We start from the raw sequence: 24,970 nt of genomic DNA on the forward strand, positions 1-24,970 counted from the left end.
ACTTAAAGCCGAAAATGTGTTCTATATTCAAGAACTCTATTATTTTTTTAATGTTTTCGAATAGCATTTCCCAAAAACATTTTACGTTTTGTATGTACTGTCTCATATCTGCAAGTTTCGTCATGCTAAACATGTAAACATTACAGAATTAAAATTCCATTAGAGATGTCAACGTTTTAGGCTCTAAAACCTTGAACACATCTATTAGACTGTATATATATTGGTGTTGGTTGTGCATTAGCACTGAAGGCGTAATGAGTACGTTTTCTCAAGCACAGAATTAAAGAATCATAAGTCAAAAAGTTAACTACCAAATCTTTATTTAATAAAATAGGATAGTTTTGCTTAACTTAAGCGTAACAATAAAGTAATAATCTTCACGGACATTAAAACACTGAAGTATTGAAAAGAAGATAACTTACATAGAATCTTCATCAGTCCTAAATATCAGGCTTATCTATTTTAGGTAATAAGAAAAAAGAAAACAGCAACAGGAACATACTTTGGACACCGTACCTGAAAAGAGAAGGCACTAAACTGCATTAAACCTTTGGCCGGGTACAAGTAGCTAGGGTGAAAATCAAATATATGGCATTGCTCACGAACTTTACTTTCTCTCGCCAATATATATCTTGGCGCACGTTCGTTTCGTATGTCTTTCGAGTTTCATTATGCAAAATACCTAAATTTATGCTAACATTGCCCCTGTTTTGCTAATAAAACTCATATCAATTGCAATTCATTCCTGCAAAACTGAAATTTAGCTTTAGGAATTGGTTTAGTCATAATATCAGCAACCATTTGCTCTGTTGAAAGATAAGCAAGTTTTACTATTCCTTTGTTATTCAAGTCGCGTATATGATGAACTTTTGTATCAATATGTTTTGTGCGCGAACTGAATTTTTCAGATTCTACAAGTCTTATAGTAGACTGATTATCTTCAAATACACTTTATCGGTAGAGTTTGGGGTAGATTGAAATCTTCTGTTAATTTTAATAGCCATAATAGTTCTTGCGTAGCTTGCGATAGTGCAACATATTCAGCTTCTGCTGAGGATAAAGAAACACAAGTTTGTTTTCTTGAAAACCACGAAATACAGTTTTTTCCTAATAAAACAACACTTCCTGATGTAGATTTTCTATCTTCAATATCTTGTCCCCAATCAGAATCTGAATAAACTGTAATATTAGGTTCTTCACTCGACGAAATTTGTAAGGATAGATTCTTTGTCGTGTTTAAGTATCTAATGATTCTTTTAACAGCATTCCAGTCCTTTTGACGTGGATTATTACATCTTCTGCTGAGTATGTGAGTTGAAGCTGAGATATCTGATATATAACTTCCAATAGCTTGGCGAAATTTATCATTTGAAGTTAGGAGATTTTCTTCCTTGTTTAGGTTATAATAGTTTGTTTCCATTGGTGTGCTAGCGGGTTTCGCTTCTTCAAGTTGAAATTGCTTGACAAGTTTATTTATTTTATTTTTCTGTGATAAGAGATAACTTCCATCTTCCTTGCGATTTATTTCCATGCCTAAAAAATATTTAGCTTCACCAAGATGTGTTATTTCGTAACGTTTCTTTAAATCATTAATTGTTTGAAGAATTAGTCGTTCTTCTGTAGAACTTATTAGGATGTCATCAACGTACACTATTAAATTAATTCTTTTATCACGAACCACTTTTGTGAAAAGACACGGATCTGCTTTGCTTTGACTGAACCCACGATTCTTCAATGTATTTTCAATTTCTGCATTCCAGCACCTAGCTGCTTGTTTGAAACCATAAATCGACTTCTGTAATTTACAAACTTTATGTCTTTCTTCTGGAACCACGAATCCTTCTGGTTGTTCCATATATATTTCTTCATTTAAGTTTCCATATAAAAAGCTGTTTTAACATCTAGTTGATGTACCTTGGCATTATTATACGCTGCCCATGCTAAGAAAACTCTTATCGTAGTGTGTTTCACTACTGGTGAAAAAGTTTCATCATAATCACTGCCGTATTTTTGAGTAAATCCTTTGGCTACTAAGCGTGCTTTGTATTTTACGTTTTTACCAGTTTCATCATATTTTGTCTTAAACACCCATTTGCTGTCTGCTGCATGTTTTCCTGGTGGTAATTCTGTAAGTGTATAGGTTTCATTTACTTTTAGAGAATGTATTTCTTCTTGCATAGCCTTGATCCAAATTTCTAGTTCACGTTTTGGTAAGTTTAGAATTTCTTCAATGCTTTCTGAATCTTTATTTTTAGGTAAGATTGATTCTTCGTCTTCTGCTTTATAAGAGAATCTTTCTGGTGGGATCCCTTTGGTTGATCTGCTAGAAACCCTTCTTTCTACATTTTCTTCACATTTAATTAACTCTTCGGAACTTTTTGAATCTTCTGTAAAATCATCGCCAAGAGATGTTTCTTCATTATTTTCTTCATCTTCTTGCGAGTTATTGAAGTGAATTAATTCTAAATCTTCAGCATTATTTTCTGCATGCTTGTCAGATAAAGACGCGTTTTCTGAAAATTTAACAGTTCTACTTACTATTATTTTTCTTCCACCTACATAAATCCTGTATCCCTTACTTCGTAAATCGTATCCTACGAATATTCCTTCTTCAGATCTGTTGTCGAATTTACGCGGTTTTTGTTTGTTCACGTAATAAAATGCTTTACAGCTTTACAGCCAAATACTCGTAAGTGACTTAAGTTTGGTTTTCTACCATTCCACAATTCATATGGTGTTCTAGCTGTGGCTTTAGTTGGTAACCTATTTTGAAGATATGCAGCAGTAGCTGCTGCTTCAGCCCAGAATCCTTTCGGTAATTTAGAGTTTATTAGCATAGCTTTTGTCATTTCTGTTAAAGAGCGATTTTTCCTTTCTGCGACGCCGTTCTGTGCCGGACAATAAGGAACCGAAGTTTTATGAAAAATACCAAGTTTCTTTAAATAATTTTCAGTAGTTTCGTTACAGTATTCTGTATCGTTGTAGAATTTGAGAACCTTGATTTTCTTTCTAAATTTATTTGTTGTCGATGCAACATACTGTTTAAGTTTGTCGAATACTTCATCTTTTGAATTAATAAAATAAATTTGAGTATAACGCGAATAGTCATCAATGAAAGTTACGAAATATCTTTCCCTCCTAAGCTGTTAACTTCAACTGGCCCACATACATCTGTGTGCACTAAATCCAGTGGATTTTTAGATCTAAAACTAGTTTTGGGATAAGGTTTTTCAGTTAGTTTCGCTTTTACACAAGTAGAACATTCCACACTATAAGTGCATTTGCCAAGTTTAATGCCGTCTGCCAAATCATTTTTCTCAAGTGTTTTTATGGCATCTATATTTCTGTGGCCTAATCTTTGATGCCATTTTAGTATACAGTTCGTATTTGAACATGAAACATCATTAGCTAAGTATGATTTCTCGTCAATTGAGTTTATGATCAATTTATATAAACCTTGCTGAGCGTTGCCGTCGGCTACGAGTATATTGTTACGCTTTATGTAACACTTATTACTATCAAATGTAACAATGCAACCTTTATTCGTAACAGATTGAACAGAAAGTAAATTACTATCTAAACCTGGTACATACAATACATTTTCTAATTTTATTTGTGTAACCTGACCCTTTAAGTTTTTAACTTTAAAATATCCTTCACCAATACCATAAGAACTTAATTTAGCACCATTGGCTACAGTTACTATTTGTTTATTAGAGTCATTTAACTGAGAGAAAAAATTCTTATCACTCGACATATGAGTTGAGGCTCCTGAGTCGATAACCCATTCTTGCGTTTGTGTGTTTTCATGTTTTTTTTTTTTTTTTTTTTCACTTTTAGAACTTGATTAAACTGAATCTGCGAATTTTCAGTTTCAATACTTTTAAGATATTTATTTTCTTTAAGTTTTGGTATGTTTTCTACTTTTTGCGTATTTGCTATTTGGCATGCATTACTTTTATTATTATTTATAATTTTGAGAATAATTTCTTACTTTACTATTATTTACATCTGTTTTCGGGGAAGTTCTAGCGTTGCGTTTTAAATGAAAACAGTCATTTATCGTATGGTTATTTCTCTTAAAATAAGTACAATATCGTGATTTATTTTCGCTTTTACTTTTTAAAGCAACTGAATCGTATTTTTGAACTTTCTTAGTTTCCACACGTCTACAATACTCATCTATTAGTTTGTTTTTAACATATTCTAGCGACAATTCAGCTTCCGATTTACTTTCTATTGCAATTATTAAGGGGTTGTATGAATTTGGTAAAGAACATAGTAATATTGCTATTAAGTTATTTTCTTTAATTTCTTCACCTATACTACGCAGCTTTTCAGCCAATTCTAGTACTCCTTTGATATGTTCCTGCATTTTAGAACTTTCATTATATCTAATGGAATATAGTTTTCTAAGAAGAAATAACTTATTTGTTAAATTTACATGTTCATGGACACATTTTAACTTCTGCCAAACTTCTTTTGCAGATTTACTATGCAATACATGGATAATTTGCGAATCCTAAATGTTTAAACATGTTAAAGCTTTAGCTTTACGATCATTCTTTAACCAAATATCAGTATCAGTTTCCGTTTTTCTTCGAATATAACATCATCTAAACCTTCTTTTATTAGAAGTTGTTTTATTTTAAATTTCCACACTGAATAATTTTCATCTGTTAATTTTTCTATACAAATTGATTCTTTTCGAATAGACATTATTATTTGTTACAATTATTCTTATAAACTTTGTAACTAGTATTTTCAACAATGCGTTTCAATACTTTATGCCCCTGGAATCTTACAACATTACAAAATTTCAATTTTAGAAGCATTTCTACAAGGCAATTTTCTCAAGCTTATTAACTTTATCAGTCTCATAATCTTTTATTAGCACTGAAGGCGTAATGAGTACGTTTCCTCAAGCACAGAATTAAAGAATCATAAGTCAAAAAGTTAACTACCAAATCTTTATTTAATAAAATAGGATAATTTTGCTTAACTTAAGCATAACAATAAAGTAATAATCTTCACGGACATTAAAACACTGAAGTATTGAAAAGAAGATAACTTACATAGAATCTTCAGCAGTCCTAAATATTAGGCTTACCTATTTTAGGCAGTAAGAAAAAAGAAAACAGCAACAGGAACATACTTTGGACACCGTACCTGAAAAGAGAAGGCACTAACTGCATTAGAACTTTGGCCGGGTACAAGTAGCTAGGGTGAAAATCGAATATATTGCATTGTTCACGAACTTTACTTTCTCTCGCCAATAAATATCTTGGCGCACGTTCGTTTCGTATGCCTTTTGAGTTTCATTATGAAGAATACCTAAATTTATGCTAACAATTGGTTTCAAAGATTTTGAAGTCAGGTATTAAAAAATTGAAGTTTTGAAGGTAATTTAGGTAAGCGTAAGTAATGTTGTTCTCACCTGTCTATAAGCAACGCTTTTGTTATTTTAGTTTACATAGCATTGCTTCCAGCAACTAAACATTTTAGTTTATCGTTCTAAAAAACTGAATTAAACTTGCTTGTTTCTTGTATTTAATTTCCAATTAATGTGTTTAGCATTAAAGTGTATTTTCTATATTTAATAACATCAGTCCATATCTTTAACTGCAAACAGAAATCAGGAGAAATTTCTTTAAACCAGCGGTCGTCAACCCTTATAACTTCAGTGACCACTACATATATACGAATTTTATATTTGGCAGATCACTAATATGAATTAAAAAAAAACCTTAAATGAGACCTTAAAAACAACAAATTATTACGCAAAAACAATATTCAACTTTCCAATACATGTAATTCTAATTTTCATTTGTTAATATAATTTTCGAAACATCTGGTGTTCAGAAGCATGCCTTTATGGAAATTCAGGCTACGCTCCTGATTATAAGTAACAATTAAAACACTATTAACATCTCACTGATACACATATTTCGTTATAGAATTGTATGGAAAATTATATGGAAAGTACAGAAATTTTACCTTCTTGCACAGAAAGCTTCACATTTCCATACCACTAAAAAGGAACTTCACGAAAAGCAAGAACAAAATGGCAAACGTAAAGCAACATCAATGCACTAAAAGTGTTATACCACCAACCTTTAATTATTGTAAACATAATAATCATCTTCTACTCAGCAATGTCGCCATCGATGGACAGTTAGACAAAACAAAAACGGAAACTTCCAGTGATGGAATTATAAACAAGAATGCAGATGGTTCTCATAAAGTCCATCAAGTTGCCTATGGATACGGAGAAAAACTGTAACGACTACAATAGCACATGTTTGTAATTCAAAAGGAATGAGAATTTCAGTTCGCGCTATTATTTCTAACAGCAGCATATCCATGGATGCCAACTCTCACTCTCAAATGTCGCTAGATACACCTGCAAAAGTAGCTGAAAAGTCGCTGAATAAGAATTTCGCTGAAAATAGTAGCTAAAATTTTAAAAAAAAAAGTATAATTTATATTCCATAATAGGTTGTGTTACTCGTCGCTTTTTAAACTGAATCTTCATAAAAATATAAATAATTTTTCTGCGGACCATCAAAAAGTTTTCACGGACCACCGATTGGCGACCGCTGCTTTAAACAATGATTTTTGTAAAATGGAGATGAGGAATCTTACTCTTAGCCAATGATAAAAATAATTACAGTAGCATAGACATTGCTTTGCTCTACTTAAGGATCTGAGCCGATTTTTCCTACAACTGGTTGCAGTAGTAAACAAAACAGAAAATTATCTTTTGAATAAAAGAACAGTTATTTAAATAACCTAAGAAATAAAACGATGGTCTCAGAACTAAAGCAAGTAGCTTAATCTCTCTATCAGAATTTTTCTAAATACTGGAAAGTTAATTTTCGTAAATAAATATGTTTCCACCGACGTAAAATTTTTAATTATTATACTGATATTCCTTTCCTTAATTGTCATAAAGTGAGTCCAAAATACGTTTTGCAGAAAGTTTCAAACCTGCGGTCTTACGTAGAAAAGCAATTTTTATATATAAAGGAGTTAGTTTTAGAAGACGTGTTAAAATATACAAATAATACATAGCATCTATCGTGTTATATTTAGCATTTGTATACAGTTTTTTAATGTTTGGATTGTGTGCCATCGACTATTTTGGAAAGAAAAAAAATATTGTAATATTAATTAAAAAAGTAGTTAAAAACATTTTTGGATTTAGAAAGAAAACCTTTTCAGGAATAATAATATTTCATAATCTATATCATTTGAATTATAAATTATGGAGCCCTTGTTTTTATAAAATATTGCAGAAAATGCAAAAATAAATAAATAAATAAATAAAATTTTTAAAATGTTATTTCTTTCTCAAGTACTTTTTTATTGAAACAACATTTTCCCATCCTTTTTTTCCTATATACGTCTCAAGTTTCCAGTTAGGCATTTTTATTCCTTACATAAGTATTACTTTATTTTTCAGTTACAAGTTTATACTTTACATTTGATCAGAAAGAAACATGAACGCTAGTTGAAATCAATATACCATCAAGTATGCTTCGTGGTTTCGAAATAACAGAAAGCTTTCCTTAAACTTTATCAAATACGAATTTACAAGTTATTTTCGCTCTATTATTAGTCTTACCTTTTTATTTATTTATTCATTTACGTTTTAGCTTATTTCAAAGATATTTAAATTTTCTGAGAAATTTTGAAAGATAATTTTATTAAACAATTTAACATTTCGATATCTGCAAAATATTTTGCATGTGTTCCTGATTGGATAAGCGTATGTTATGCAATATTATAAGAGTATAATCATCGCTATTAAATACAAAAATTTTCTTCAGACGTTTTCTATAGGAAAATATGAGTACAATTTATGAAGTAACCCAATGGAATTCTACAGGATTCTACGTTGACGTAAACGCACATTTTTGAATTTAGCAAAGCATTGTGGCTAATTGTGTAAATATCAATGCTGTTATCAGCCATTTCACTTCCTAATGAAAACGAATTATTTACGGCAAGTGATCTGATGGTGAAGAAGGATTGTTTTCCCGCCAAAGTGCTCAAATTCGAACCCAGGCACGGCCTAGATCCTTCTGACTGTAATGTCGTTTGAAATACAGTGATGGTTTTAAAATCTAGCAAGTCTTAAGAATTATTAGCGATTATTATTAAGAAAAGAACGCTTTAAAACCCTCAGTTTCCATCTCCGCATGTCCTAGATCATGGTTCAAATGATGCCGAGTTCTGCCAGCACCGATGCTGTTCCATTATGTCCAATAAAACCGGTTCTTATGCAGAATTATTACAACAACTGGGATTCGAACTCATCTCTCGACTACGCGTGAAACGTGGTTCCAGTTAACCACGAAGGCACTTGAAAAGGTGGAAGAATGTACCACATATATATAATCTTCAAATCCTGGTGCCTTTTAGTTCGGGAGAGTTCAAGTTTTTTGGATTATATCGCCACAGAAAGTATAAAAAATGTGTATTGCCATCGCGGGGATTCCAAATCGAGGCCCTTAGATTACGCGTCGGATGTGCTTCCAGTTACAACATAAAGGCACCTGGGAAGTTGGGAGAAAATATCTATTAAGATGAGCAACTAATCGTTATAGTTTACAACCATTCTTTTTCTAATGCTTTTAATACATAAATTTATTTTCTTTTAATGCATTTAAATGAAAATAAATTTATGATTATTATCACTAACTAAATCTTATTATTATCACTAACTAGATCTTATACCCAACAGATAAACACCCAGTCATAATAGTGTTCAGACATCCTTTTACACCCAATCATTATAATGTTTAGACTTTCTTTACTTTTAATGCAAGAAATTTATTATTATTATGATCAATAACCAAGGTTTTCCATCTAACAGATATGCAGCAAATTTTTATAGATTGCAAACATTCTTTTATTTTCATTACCTTCTAGCTCACGAAAAATTAGATAAGATTAATATCCGTTATGTAAATATATATTTTATATTGTGCTGTGCTAGTTGGTGAATAACGTTTTTATATCATCTTAATGAACCTGTCAAACTAATATTCGTAGGCGATACCATTCTGTGTATCACACATATATGAAACTTTTATTTTTTTTTTTTCTTATTTCCAAATATAATAACTGAAAAAAAAAAAGAAATAATTTCTAGTTCAAAACTGTCATCTTTTGTCTGTTGCTCCACACGTATGGTGGTTAGTGATATCATACTACCACACAGCTGGGGTCGTCAAATCTGTATTCGGGAAAGTATATATATATAAAACAAGGAGATTGCTTAAAATCCGTCTATGTCGGAATCTCTTTGAATGAAAGAATGCAGGTAATGAAGGACACAAGACATCAGAAGTGGAGTAGAACGTAAGTACGTAACCTTGATATGATTCAATCCAATGTCCTCATTTAACTCCAGTCCAATTTTATGACTTATCTTCTCCGTTTTCAAACAAAGACTCAAAATTACTATTAAAAATAGATAATTTACTTTCGTCATATTTTCATTTCAGTTTACTTCATTAATGTCTTTCGTTTTTGCTTTCAGATTTCAAGTAGTTAAGTATATTTAAGAGTGAATCCGAGACGGCCTGTATAGAGCGATGCCCATATCTATCCTTTCGTTAATGTTCGGGTTTATAATTTTAATAGTATATAAGGTATTTCTTCCGCCTTCCTAGCACGCCTTCGTGGGGTAGTGATTCTGCACGCTGGGCCGGTATTCCAGTGGTCTACGATTCGATTTCCGGCGAAAAGGCGTTGTTAATTTTTCATCTTTCCTGCTTTCAAAATACCTAATGCCTCTACAACAATATTAAATTTTAATCTGATCAAAGTCTTACGCAGGAAGGCAAATAATGCCTACAGTATTATTAGGTCTAAATAACAATTGCTTAGATTGATTACGATCGATACTTTGCAGAGTTATAAATAGTTTCTTAGTATCTAATAACGTAAATATATAAGTATGAAGACAGTGTTAGTAACTTCATAATATACCAACTAAAGAACAAATAATACTCTGTCATACTTCCAAAATGATGCCGTGTTTGAAAAGTTTAGTAATTTCAGATACAGTAAGTACACCTTTGTATTTGCAAGGTTATTGTCTGCAGTATATCTAATTTATCATTTTTGGAAGGATCTTCCTTTGTGTTCAAGAAAAGGTAGCGCTTGAGAATGTTAATTTTATTCCAAATCCCCCTTTTCTGAAGCTTGTTATTTGGGGGTAACCGATTGTTCTACCTGCTTTCAAATCTTCCCTAAGAGGTAAATTCGTAATCTCCTTTTCCCTTTCTGTTTCCTGTTTTGTCTTTCGAAACTGCTTATCCCGATCGATTTTGATTCGTTTTACAAATCTGCTAATCAATTTGCATTTGGACCCATTACATCACTCGGTGAAATAGAGATTTTACCCCATTTTTCGATTCGCAGTTAATTACATAGCAGAGCTTTTACTTTTGTTTTTGCTAAAACTCGTTGCGCAATATTAAAGCAACTTTATTTTACAAATAAATAAAATGGAAAAAGCACTCCAACACTACCGATATGGAGAAGAAATGGCATTCCGACCGATTAAATGAGTTTTGAATTACATTATTTAAAAACAAATATGAGTATAGTTATTTTGGCTTTATATACAGACAGGCCAATATGAGATGAATTGATCTCAATGTTTGGAAACCCAAATTCAATAAAAAAAAGGGAGATTACAGAATTCACTTGAATCATCATTTTACAAGTGTTTAGTCGTATTTACTTTAAATATTTAAAGGCATTTAAAAGAGCACAGAACTATGTAGCCAGAACGTTTGCTGGAAATAAAATCCGGGCCGAAAAATTATTATTTGCGGGTTCAGCAGTTTGGCTATTGTCAAGGAAAATAAGATTCGTAGTGTTTTGTCAGAATTAGCGTATCCTTAAAGAGATAATAAATAGCATTTTTGTAATTAAAGTGAGCAGTTTATTACATCAACATGTAAAAAAAAATAAATAAAACAGGAAAATACGTTAAAACCATTTTTACTACACTGACAAATCGTATGATGTCTTGCTCTATAAGATGAAGGAAAACTTTACAACGAGGGCCAAATATATTGTGTTTGCTTTGCTTGGTGCCAGATTTAATAACATAATATTTTTCTTCAAATATTTGTTTATGTGCATGAGATTTTAAACTATTTAACAAAATAATTCAATAAATTTCAAAAGGTATTTCTCCCGCCTTCTTAGCAAGCCTTCGTGGTGTAGTGGTCAGCACGCTCGACGTGTGTTCGAGAGGTCCGTGGTTCGAGTCCCGGCGAGGGCTTTGTTCATTTCTCACATCTCCTACTTCCAAATAACCTAATGTCTCTACAGTGGCGCACGAACTAAAAGGGAGGTGGATGATGATTCCCCACCACCAGGAGTTGGCGATTGGATCCCCTAATCCCCAGTCGCCCTTTAAAAGGGGGAGAATAAAATATCTCTCCCGCCTTCTTAGCATGCCTTCGTGGCGTAGTGGTCAGCATGCTTGACGCGACGCGTATTCGAGAGGTCCAAATTTTGTAAATTTTCGCAGCTTCAGAGGATGTCAGGGTAATATACTTTTGAGTTAATTTGAAACGCATTATCTTCAAATATCACGTATATTTTTAGTATCATTAAAACAATTACATTTTCCAGTGCAAGGAAAATTTCATCCTCAGTAATTAGTTAGAAACGTTATGAGATAAATTTCTTGTCGCTTACGCATTTTGGCCATCAAAAAAAAATTATTTTTCATGTTATAGAAATATTAAATGTTTCATTACCATCCGAAAGGACAACTAGTCTTCAGCAATGATCAGCCAGCTGACAATAGTTTTCTAATAAAAGAGAAATAAGTTAATTCAAAAATTAAAATCCTGAATAATCGCGAAATGTTGGTTTATGTTCATGTTTAATTATTACCTGTTCCTGTAACATCTTAAAGCATAAAGAATAGAACCGTTCTTTAACTAATTATATGTTTTCTCTTTGGTGGTTTCAAGATAGGCTGTAAAAATTTCATGCAAATTTCATATTAATCTGTAGATTTTGTAAAGCCTGAAACAAACTGAAGGCTAATACTTTTATAAGTTCTAAGATCAAGCTATTATATATTCTTGCTTTCAACAATGAAAACTAAAGAGCATTCGTTTTGATAGTTTTCTTAATGTTATAAATTATTAAGTAGAATTAATTTCAATACACTTTTAAACGAAATATTTCAGAAACCACCTTTTGTTTCCGTAAAATTCTTGAAGAAAAATGTTAGCATTCTCTTTAGTGAATGTTTTAAGTTAAAAAAGCAAAGCCTTCGTCCTTTAATACAATGGCGTATATTACGTAAACAATTTAAGAAACATTTCGCTTTCTTTCTATTTCTTTTGCTATCCTTTCAAGAAAAGAGTTAATATAAAGAAATTGTGTTTCTCTAACAATAAACGTATATTAGTTATTGCTATATATTTTTCTCAGTTGCTTAATATTTTCTAAGAATTATTTAGATTAACTGCTATAAGCCTTTTTTCCCTAGAGCAGATATTTTCAACATGCAATCTTATAGTCCAGAGATTTCTATTATACGCATAAAAATATCAGAATGAGTAACAAAAACCAGTTTTAATAGTTCAATGAAAATTGTTTAAATGTCTTTAAATATTTTTCTCTTTTCTGTCTTGTCTAAAAGCGAGAAAATTGTTCAGGTAACTTGTAATATTTACTTAAAGTGCTGTTATTCCTCTGTGATCAATCATGAGGGACCTTGCAATTGTCCTTGTTTAGATCGGTAACGTAAGAATGGTGTCTGCCGTGTTTTCTCTTTTCCAATGTATTCACGATGTAAGTGAAATTGTTACATGTGCTGAAACTGAGAAACACATTGATATTTTTTGTGTGTTATTTTGTCGGCGGTGTTAATATTTTATTTCATATTATTGGAAAAAACAGTTAGACAGTATAATACGCAGAACAGTGGGCACAGAAAGACGTTAATTAGTTGAAAGCAGACGTAATTGAGGAATATCATTTTGTCATTGTACATTTAAAGTCAATATACTTAGTTTTCAAAAAAGGTATCGGTCATCAAAATTATGTGAGTAAGCATAAGGAATTTGACAACAAATCTTTCTGCGGTTCTTACTGAAAAAAATATCGTATAGAGTCTCACCATCTTTGAAAATATAAACCTACTTGAGACTAAGGAATATGTAAGCGAATTATCGCTATGTCTTATAAATTATAATAGAGCAGTTCTAAGGGTGTAAAAACCTTTTTATTAAACTCAGTAAATTAACAGGCGGCACTGTTTGTGTTTGCAGAGCCAGCATTTATGACGTAACTCAAATAATGAATTCAAAATTTAAAACTAAGCTAAGTCGTAAGTTAAGCAAAGGTTACACAGAAAAAATAATCGCAAGCTCTCTCAAGCATAATACCGGCGTGATAAACCTAATGGGTAGAGTAATGCAACTCTGCATACAGACTGCTATCAACTATTAACTAATAACGTGGACTTCGGCGGGCGGAACACGCTCTGATTCAACAATCTAAAAACCTTCATTTAAATACTATCTTTTATTACTCCTTTTATATTGGAACGTTTATAAAATTAGCATTCTGGCAGGAAAGCGGGAAGCTGGAATGATAGGCACATAAAATAACTGGTTAGTTAAAACTAAACAAAGCCTTACACGTGTATAAGCATCATATACAAATGCAATTTCACGGATGAATACTATAGTAAAAAAAAAAGAAGAAGGCGGAGAAAAATAACGAATCATGAATTTCCTGGATTTTCTGCAAAGATACGATTATTTATTCTGTGAAATTTTGTGATTTGAAACCTCTAAGGTAAAGGAAGGCGAAAATAATGAAGAGAAATATCATTGCAATCAAACGTACTACAGGGAAGGATTTAATAGTGACTTTGTCGTCTAATGGTATCGGAACGTTTATAAAAGAATTTTACTTTGCTGTTGAATATGTTTATACCTCACATACACTTCGTCATCTAGTTTTCGTCAGATTTACATAAATTGGTCATTTTTATAAATTGCTCAGATCTTTATAAATCACTCATTTGCAATTATATGTTTAACTCCAATTTCATGCAATCAATAAACGTTTATTCTCTCTCACCTACGCTCTGAATCCTCAATAGGTGAAGACTAAAATTCTTGAAATTTTACCATATTTACTTTTTAATGCTCCTAAATATACCCTGAAATACCACTGAATTAGGTATAGCTAGTCAATAACGAGTTGGGTCTACTCTGACTTTCATAACGGCTGTTACACGACGAGGCATAGATTCAACAAGTTTGCGGCAGCGTTCCATGGGAATGGCTTGTCAAACAGCAAGAGCTGTCCATAATTCAGGAAGGGTTGCTAGCGTTATGTGATGTATTTTCACATCTTTCTCTAAAACATCCCAAAGGCGCTCAATAAGATTTATGTCAGGGCTTCTAGGTGGCCCATTCATGACACAGAAGTCAGAGGATTGCTCATCCATCCAGGCAGTAGCCAACTGGGATCTGTGAGACGTAGAGTTATTTTACTGAAATACTCCATTTCTGTCTGAATGGCAGGACAATATAAATGGATGGAGGTGATCGCCTAGGAGCTTTACGTACTGAATCGCATTGAGAGATGTCGGTACAAGTATCAAAGATACAAACAACTGCCAAGAGGAAACACCCCAGATCAGGACTGAGCTGCCATACCCTTGTACCTTCCAACCTGGCATGCAGGATTCATGGCTTCATGAGCTTAACACCAAATTTTCAGCCTCCCGTAGGCGTAAAGTAGTTGGAATCGAGACTCATCACTCCAAGCTATTCGTTTCCAGTCTTCTAGAGTCCATTCTGTGCGTTCTCATAGACATACAGCCCGATGGCATGTATTAAGCAATGGCCCTTTTGTTGGTCTAGGGCTCCCAAAGTCCAATACGGTGAAGCGAGAGTTGCACGGTCCGTTTATTGACTGTACAACTGGCGCTCTGATTCAGCTGGATGGTAATTTGAGCTAACATTTGGCTTCACTAGCTACGTATAATACGGCTGAGCAGTCTTAAACCCCGCTCATTCAATGCTAATTGTCCTTTGCAGGTTGCCCGATCTCTAGTTTTCTTCCCACCATAAGTAAAGTTCTTAGCTCTCTGAATCCTAGCTGAAATCCTAGTTGATAATCCTAGTTCTCTGACGATTTCGGAAATTGAATGGCCCATGTGTCGAACGTTTATCCGTACTGGCAACTGAAATGACTGATTAACAACATAATTTGATACTATTGTTATTATTCTGTCATGCAGCGGGGATTTCCTATCCCTGCTCTTTCCAGATTCCTGAGTGAATCCCGAACCACAATAATAGCTATGTAGGCAGTTACCACAGCGCACTCACGTGAGCATGTGTGCGGCACAGTGCCACACAGTTTACATAGCCATGTCTGTCCTTAATTCAATGGCACTTCAGTGTGGAATACGAGATGACAACATCAGAAATTTAAGACTAAATTTAAATTTATATAGTAATTTTTCCTTTAAATGAAGGAGAACAGTTCACAAATTTTATCTCATGTTAGTCACATTAATACTGGTCGAGATCAGGTCAACCATTCATCCCATTAATCGTATTCTGCAGTTTCTTACTTTTAAATCTCATTAAGTGAATACAATAATTTCTTGTTAAGAATTAGAAGATTTAAATTTCTATAGGCAGAATAATTTTTTATAATGACTTCTCAAAGAACTTTCAGCAAATTCCCATGCATCTTGTAAGCGTTAGGTGTGCCAGAAATTCAAATTCAGTTTTTCTTAAATTGTCGCCTATTACATGATCTATTGACTAGCAACAAGTTTCTGGGCGTTTTTTACTTGTCGTCTGTGACCTGATAGGGAATTTTACTTTCATTTTATCTAGCCATGATCCAGCAGACTGTCCTTTTTCTATTTAAGACAGGATATCTAACCTTTCTATTTGGGACAATGCATGCCCGAGCTAAATGTAGAGAAATTTTAATGCACCCTGCTAACTGAAGGCTCTTCTACAGTTAGTCAGCAATGTATTCACTTGAGTTTCATTTGGAAATCCATTCTGAGTTCTCTTGTAGTGGAAGTAGTTCTGAAGTTCTAATCTCACGAGGAGATTATTCGGAGGAATATTTCCAATTTTACCATATGATACAAAAATATTAATACTTGCGGAACACTGTACAGATGTCATACACATGGAAATTGCTTCAATCACTCTGTTTAGATATTTGGGTTGGTGATCATAATAAAATGCTCCGTAATGTTAGCTTGCAGAGTCATTAGGTTTTTTCGAAGCAGGAGAAGTGAAAAATGTGGAATGCAATGGGACTGGAACTCTAGGCCTCTTTAATACGCGTTGAGAACTCTTCTAATTACACCACGAAGGAATGCGGAGAGGAGCAAAACGTACCTTATATATAAACTCATTGATTGAAAAATGTGTAGTTTTTAACTTCTTCCGAACCAGAGTTGCGCCTCTTCCTTTGAGCATTAAATCACATAAAATTAACTAAACATTTAGTTTATTGATTATTCCAAGTAATCGCATGAATCGTACGCCCTTTGCCCACGAAACTTTGCTTAGCTGATAAACGATGCTTCATATATTTTGTGTTCAAAATGAGACTCGGATGAGTTTAGTTGATTTACCGTGCGTACATCCAATCGCTAACCTAAATGCAGGTTCTGCCAAAACAAAATTCTTGATTCAATCAAACATAGCAAATATTATGTATTATAACACATTAATACCCATTTGAAAACATAAAACACGACATAAGGCATTTTGCCTCTAAAGATTTGATGTTTCAAGGCTCTTTTTTGTGTTTTTTTTTCCTTCTTAGAAAGCAGGTCTCTTGCTTAAAATAGCTGGCCCACATCATATACAGTCTGAAGCATTATGAACGATAAGTATTTCTAACGGCGTAACATTTAAAATAACCATTAAAGCGATAACTTCGAAAGCAAATATTTGTTATTTCGTCATCTCCCTTCTTCGAAGATCTGATTTGAGAAGAATAAATCTGCATAGGGTACACGAAACCACGAGGGATTTCACTCGTCACCATCCTAATCTGTTTGCTCTCTCAATTACTTGTTTGCGTCTCCAAGATTCCGGACTCGAGTGAAAAACCTTTCCCGTCTCATGAAACATAGGATTGTTTGAACTTTCGTAGCGTGTGAGTTTTGTATACATAAAGTGAATGCATTCTATTTCAGGGATCACTTTCCATTAGTCGCCGCTCCGTGGGGACTTTTCGAGAACATCTTTGAAGGGAAAGAACAAAAGAAGTACTCATCCTCGTTACAACCCTTAGATTACAGAACCACGAATAAATATACTGTTTCGGAATGCTAGCTGTTCTCTGATATAAAGAAGTATATTCTAAACAAAATTTTTTTGGTGCTAGAAAACTGTTTGCCGTATTAAGTAAATGATTTTTTAAATACGATAACATTGTTTGAAAACTTTTATAACAAATGAAATTAAATGTTTCTCTTTCGTATAAAGAATTCATACTATGCATAAACATTTTTGCTTTAAGGACTTTGTTTTAAGCTCCCTATTAACAGAGAATTGAAATTTTTGTAAAAGGTTTTAATTAGTACTGAATTCATAGTTTTGTTAGGTTGCTAGATCTGAAAAGGATCTTAATGTTTCTTCATAATGTACAGTTTTATTAAAATTTATGTTGCTCTATTCTCATTGGTATATGCACACGTATATATAGTTTGTTGGTAAACGGAAAATATATTAATATTCAACTAAGCACATTGTCTTCTTTTTTCAGTATTTAACAACACAGTGAAAGTTCTCTACTTGATGCTCACTTACTGAGTTAAATTTTCCTAGAAAAAAATTAGGGATGTATTGAAAAGAAGTGAAATTTTATCTTCGTGCAATCTAAAGATTTATATTTTTATAATTTATCTAAAACTAAGGTTAATAAACAAGAATTTTATTTTTATCCCATAGTTTGCTGTCGTTATTTTACCCTACGACAGACTCTACGACAAGTAAGAACGAATTTTATTGTGGAAAAAAAGCAGAGGGTTGAGTCTATCGTCTACGGTTTTCTGTACCTTAATAGATGATAGCATGAGGTTGCCCATTTTCGCTAAATTTTGATGAAGCATACTTTTGCTGATAGATTATGAAGATCTCTTACTTGTCGTCTCGTATATCAGCCTCTCTAGAAGACTTTCAACTCGATGATGCATTTAATTATCCCATTCCGTAAAGACACCGCACACACTTGCAAATATTTGTGCTTTTCCGAGATTCGAATCCAGGTGAAAGTAATGCTTTTTCCAGGACTCTTCTTAATAATTTCTTGATCATCTGAACCAGTTTCTCCCACAAGCCGCCCCAGCATGCTGCGGTTGGTGGATTTAACTTCCACTGAATTTTCATTGTCGAAGAGCTTTTGATAATTTGGTTCTATTCAACAGATCGGAGTAAATTCCTTTCCCCTACAAAATTTGTGCCATTGTCGCTGTATACTACTCTATACCCTTCTCTTCGTGCTATAAATCTGTGAAATCCGTGGAAGAATCCATTAGTTGATAAGCTTCCAATTAATTCTAAATGAACCGCACGGTAAACTCCGCAGGTAAAAAGCAAGATCCAAGCCTTTCTATTTTCCTTCAAATAAAGTGGTCCTTTAAATAAAGGGGTACATCAACACCCGTCGCCTCAAATGCATATGCATATCTTACTCGGTTTTCTGGGAGAGAACAAGGCACTATATCAAGAGCTTTCGCCGAGTGTCTCTTGCACCGAACGCACTTCTATGTGACTCTTTGTATTGTTTTTTTTTCCTTTTATTACCCAAAATGTTTGACGAATATTTGTCAAACAAACTTGAGTACTAGCATGTAAAAGTTGTAAATGATAGTCTTGTATCATTCTTTCTACTAATTCATGCTTGGATGGAAGTACAATGGGGCACCGGAAGTTTTCATCATCACATCTTCTCAAAATCTTCGTTTTCAATTTCACAATTCCTTCTTCATCTGTGAAAGTAAAATGTTCCTTCAACTGTTCTCCATCATAGAATACTTCTTGTTGAACGATCTTCAATAATTTCTTCCCGCAATGTCCAATTCTTCAACACTCAGGGTTTGGTCATAATTTCTTCCTCCATGTCTACAATTATTTATGAATCTTAGAATCAAAAAAATTATTCTCACAATTTTAAAGTAACTTGAAAAGTAATTCAGATACTATTTTTCGGTGACCGGAAAAATGCCCACAGGAAAAAAGGCCCACACAGAAATATACCTACATAGAAAAAAGCTCACATGGAAAAATGCTCATTTAGAAATATGCTGACATGGAAAGAAGCTCACATAGATATATGCTCACATGGAAATAAGCCAACTGATAAATAAAATACGTATAAATATTCTTAGATTAATCAATCAACAGTTAATCGATTTGAACATTGTACACCTACTTGAATTGTTTAAAGAAAAATTATTTAAATTATATGTATCATATAATGATTGATATACACTGACTACCAATAAGTATTTGGTCACCTATGCAAATGACGATATCTGCCGTCCCAAGGTACGTCATGGACTCCGCCGGTATATATCGTGTAGGAAACAGCATCGGCTTTAGTCGCATGCAAGACGCCTCGCAGTTCGGAGCTCTCTGATTTCGAGAAAGGTATAATTATCGGGTATCACAAATGTGGCCGATCCTTAAGGAACATATCTAGCGATCTGAAGTACCCAATATCGACAGTGGTCTATGTGATTAAGAAGTGGAAGGTGAGCGGTGATTGTCGGAATGTGCCCCGAGTCGGCAGACCAACGAAACTGGGGGATAGAGACCGACGAGTGCTCTTCAGAGAAATTCAGAAGAACCTCACCCAACCGATAGCCCTCATCCGCGAGGAGTTTCAACAGGCATCCAGGAGTATTGTTTCAATGAATACCATCCGTAAGGAAGCACATCTGCTTGGTTTTCATGGTCGTGCTGCTGCGCATAAGCCTTTGATCACAAAGTCCAACCGCGCTGCTCGGTTAATGTGGTGCAAAGCACATCGAAATTGGACCGTGGATCAGTGGAAACGGGTTCTTTGGAGTGACGAATCAAGGTTCACCCTTTACCGTTCGGATGGCAGGGTATGGGTCTGGCGTCTACCTGGAGAAAGTCTCCTGCATTGTGCCGACGTTCAGTGATCACAGGCTGATTCTCTTTGAACTGAAATTACCGAGCATATATTACACACAGTATCGCTTAAAGACGAAATATGGCGGACATTCCAAGTTCATGCAACAGTGCAGGCTGATTTTGCCCCAGTACTTCAAAGGACTAGACAACTGTACATCTGGTATCGATTTGGACAGGATCTACGATAAATTAATACATGATCTAATGGCAGTTGCTCGGATGTCATACAAAAGGAAGAGATTGAAAATATCTGACTCTTTATCCTGGTGGAACGGCAAACTTACGGAGCAGAGGAGTAGAGTTAGGTCTTTACGCAGAAGAGCGCAGGCGGAAATAGACCCTGCTGCCAGGCAAAGTAGAATGCAACTTTACAGAATGGAACACGCCAGTTACAAAAAAACTAATCATTAATAGCAAACTGGAAGCGTGGCAAAACCATTGCAGCAGAGTCATAGAGCATTATGGCAAGGTACAGAAAGTAGCCTGTGCGAAAGTATTTCGTCCACTACAGTTAGCAGCTTCGCAACTTGGCACTACTAGCGAAGAAATTTTGGGCAACATACTTGAAGCTATCTTTCGCAATGACACACAGGATACAGACTCAGCACGACAGGCGGACATCAGAGAACACTATGATAACTGTAATTGACTATGACTACCACTGAAAGTGACTCGAAGCTGCCAGCGCCAAAAGAATTGCACAGAATAGTCAAGGCCCTAGTCAATAACAAGGCACCGGGCCCAGACGGCCTTAACAACATCTTAATCAAGGTTGTGCATCAAGCATTCCCAAAGCTCTTGGTTAAATTATGCGGCACATGTTGGAGACTGGGTCATTTCCCAACAACTATGAAAATAGCCGAGATAGTTCTCTTTCTGAAGGTCGGGAGGGGCCCCGATGATCCAAGATCCTACAGGCCTGTCAGTCTGCTACCAGCCATTAGTAAAGTAGTTGAACGAGTAATACTGAGCAGACTCAATCATTTCTTAAGCAAAAGAAATATAATACACCAAGCTCAGTTTGGTTTTAAACAGGGTACTTCAACAGAGCATGCTCTGACCAGTCTGTTGGACACAATCAAGGTTAACCGAAATAACGATCTGCACACAGCAGTCGTGTCAGTCGACATCCAAGGGGCATTCGATTCACTCTGGTGGCCAGATGTGATCGAATGTCTAGACCGAATTCAGTGCCCGATTGAAATCCTCAGGATTATTCGCAGCTATTTGTCTGATCGGCAAATACAGATAACAATGCCAAATGGCCAACTTCAACGACGACTGGTGCGTGGCTGTCCACAGGGTTCATGCCTGGGCCCAGTCTTATGGAACCTGGTTGCCAACACAATATTTGATCTTTACAATGGTGACGAGACTGTCAAAGTCCAGGCATTTGCCGACGACTTTCTGCTTTTGGTCACTGGAAGACACAGACTGCAGGAGAATGTACAGCGAGCACTGAACCTCTTTGCACAATGGGCAGCCAATCACAAACTGGAAATTTCAGCGTCCAAAACTAACATTTTACTCATAGGGCGTAAAGGTCCACTGAGGCGGAATCCAACTATAAGATTATTAGGTCATCCAGTTAGGACTGTTTCCCAGTTGAAATATCTAGGTGTCATCATAGACAACCGCCTCAACTGGATTCCACATTTGCATCATATACACCAGAAAGTAGTATCTCTTACCAATAACATGAGACGAACTACTGGCATGTATTGGGGCATTAGACCAGACATGTTGAAGATCTGGTATCGTACAATAACAGCGAGGGTGATTTTGTACGGGACTTCAGCATGGGGTATTCATCTCAATGGAAACTTGAGAAGGAAACTCAATTCTATTCAGCGTCTCCAACTCCTCATGATTACTAAAGCTTATAGGACCACTTCTACAGATTCATTGCAGGTGCTCGCTGGGTTACCACCATTGGATCTTGTCGTGGAGAGGGAGACTGGACAAGCACGGATCCTACGCATAAAGGAAGATTTTATCTTGTGGGGTACCAATTACCGCGCTCGTGATTACGAGGATCATTCCCCTCGTTCTCTAGGACATCTGGCGGACATAAATTATGATGACCATAAGTCACCATAGAGCCCTTAATTCCGGCTAGGCACGAAATTTGTCTTTATACGGATGGTTCCAAAACGGAGCTTGGCACAGGTAGTGGCTTCTGCGTCATGCGAGGCAATACTATCTGCTACACTTGGTCACAGAGGCTGTCAGATTACAGTAGTGTATTTCAGGCGGAACTTGTAGCAATAAAGGCAGCATTAGATATATTAAGCAAAATCTAACAGGACCAGTCAGAATACTGAGTGATTCAGCATCGAGCCTACTGGCCATTAAAGAACTCAACAGCAAAGCGGATTCTGTCCACATTATTAGGGATGCTCTACTTCAGATTCCCGAGTCCCAACGACCGTACTTGAGCTGGGTTCCAGCGCATGTAGGCATTGCTGGAAACGAAGAGGCCAATAGGCTTGCTAAGCTAGCAGCTAACGACTTGAATATGCCTGTAACACCCCTAAAAGCACCAGTTTCCTATTTAAAAAAGATTACCGAACTTAAAATGTTAGAAATTTGGCAACAGAGATGGAGCAACTCCACCACAGGCCGCAGAACCTTTCGTTTCTTCCCCAAAGTTGGTCTGAATCTGGTCACTAGTAGTGCTCATCTTACACATTTCTTTACTGGACACGGACCATTTCCAAGCTATTTATGGCGCTTCAGATTAGCTACTTCAGACAGTTGTAGATGTGGAACACTAGGTGATCCGGATCACTTTGCTTTCGAATGCTCTCTGACGATACCATTTCATTTAAAAAAACCCTCTGAAGCACACTGGTCCGGGTGGTCAGACACTCTCAAGAGAAGTAAGCTCGCATTTAATCAGATTCATCGAGTAATGGACATTTGTGCTCGTGAATTCTGTTGAACAGAAGCGGTGTCAACAGCAGCTACAGCAGGCAATTCTATACCAACAACTTTCATAATTCTTACCTTACAAATTTGGTATCTTATTATATACAATAATATTCAACTACTGAAATTAGGACAATTTCAGAGACTAATGGCATGCCATTGTACCTATGTTACGTACATGCATGACAGCCGTGTTTAGTGCAGTACATGAATAACTTTGCTGCTCCTAGATGCAGATTACCACAATCATTGTCTGTCTATTTGTACTTCAGTGTCGCTTCTATCATTATTAATCTTTAAATTTTATTGTGTTTACTTAATTTTTGTATTGTATTCTGTGTATTTCAATTTACATATTGTCTTAGTGTATTGACCTGTTAAGTAGTAAGTGCGTTGTGTTATGTTTTCAAATTAAGTTTGCGGTATAATAGTAAATACATATATAGAGCTCTCGGCTAGTACCATGAAATATTGTGTGCAAATGTTTTGTAACAGTTTCTAGTACTGTGCAAAATGCAACAGTTTATAACAAATATTCGTGGCCGCAGAACCAACTTTCTGATAAGCACATTGTATATTGATTGTTATTTTGTAGTATTCGCCATTTTATTTCAATGTATGTACAGTATTCCATTAAGTATCTTGTATAATTTTTTCTATTAATGTGGAGTATAATGGTTTAGGGTCGTATAATGATAAGTAAGTGTGATGTATAATAGTAGTATTGAACCAGACTTTCTTGGTTGTAGAACTTTGTAAATATGTATTGAAATATTTTGCTGGATTTAATGTTTTGAAATGACTCGTATTCTAACTCTGCTAGAATATATTATATTCCTAATTTCACTGTGACTGTTTCCAAAGGTTATTGTCTAGTGTTCTTTAGTTTTAGCGTTACAGTACAGCATCATGTACAGAATTGTCTACTTTTCTGATACGAGCAGTGTATATGTTGTGTTTTATTTGTAGTATCAGCTTTACTATGTCAGTGTGTACGAACAGTGTATATAGTGTGTTTTATTTGTACTATCAGTTTTACTATGTTAGTGTGTTTTTCAGTATTATAGTAATATATTGCATAATATGTTGTAATGTGCGGAATTATAGTAAGTGTATAATAGTAAGTCAGTGTGATGTATAACTTCAGGCTTGAAATTCCAATGTTAGTCTTAAATTTTACTGTTTTTGTTTTACCTTTACCAGTTTTGTATCAATGCAGCTTTGTACTTCTAAGTATTTTTTTATTTATTATTTTTTTTGTAACCTATACTATCAGGAATGTCATATGTATTCAAGGTAGTCCTTTGTATTCCCTATCTAGATGTGACTCTGACCTTTTTTTTTTTTTTTTTTTTTTAATTTAGACTTAATAAATGTCTGCAGGGCGGACATCATACTGCAAGGGCTTGTTCCCGGTCAGTAGTCCTCCTTAGCAGTGTAAAAGTAAAAAAAAAAGTTAAGTTCGGCGGAGGTGGAATTATGATCGGGAGTGTTTCTCCTTGTATGGGCTGGAACCCTTGGCCCCATTCATGGTAAGCTCAACTCCGATGTCTACTGCACTATTTTGGATGACAATGTGCTTCCTACGTTGTGGCAGTTTTACGGGTTGGATCCCTGTTACTTTCAGGACGACAATGCGAGTTGTCATGTTTCGACGTTAACCAAGGCTTGGTATGGTGCCAATGAAGTTCATGGAATGGACTGGCCTGCCCAGAGTCCAGACCTGAACCCTATCGAGAACCTCTGGGTAGAGTTGCATTGCCGAATTAAGGGGTGCACTACCCGTGCAAAATCGGTGAAGGAACTTCTATGTC

General features: G+C 34.9%; 1 protein-coding gene and 1 non-coding gene across 3 annotated transcripts in view; both read left to right on the forward strand.

Annotated features, from left to right (window-relative positions):
• The window catches only part of LOC118192073 (uncharacterized), a 544,392-nt gene that overhangs the window by 49,563 nt on the left and 469,859 nt on the right, over positions 1-24,970 (forward strand). The gene's annotated exons all lie outside the window — the stretch shown is intronic.
• TRNAT-UGU (transfer RNA threonine (anticodon UGU)) lies at positions 11,239-11,311 on the forward strand. Its single transcript has one exon. It is a non-coding gene; the product is annotated as a tRNA-Thr (tRNA).

This window comes from Stegodyphus dumicola, chromosome 10, assembly GCF_044657685.1.
Source record: "Stegodyphus dumicola isolate Sdum_Otavi_A_Nest chromosome 10, ASM4465768v1".
NCBI classification, from domain to species: domain Eukaryota; kingdom Metazoa; phylum Arthropoda; class Arachnida; order Araneae; family Eresidae; genus Stegodyphus; species Stegodyphus dumicola.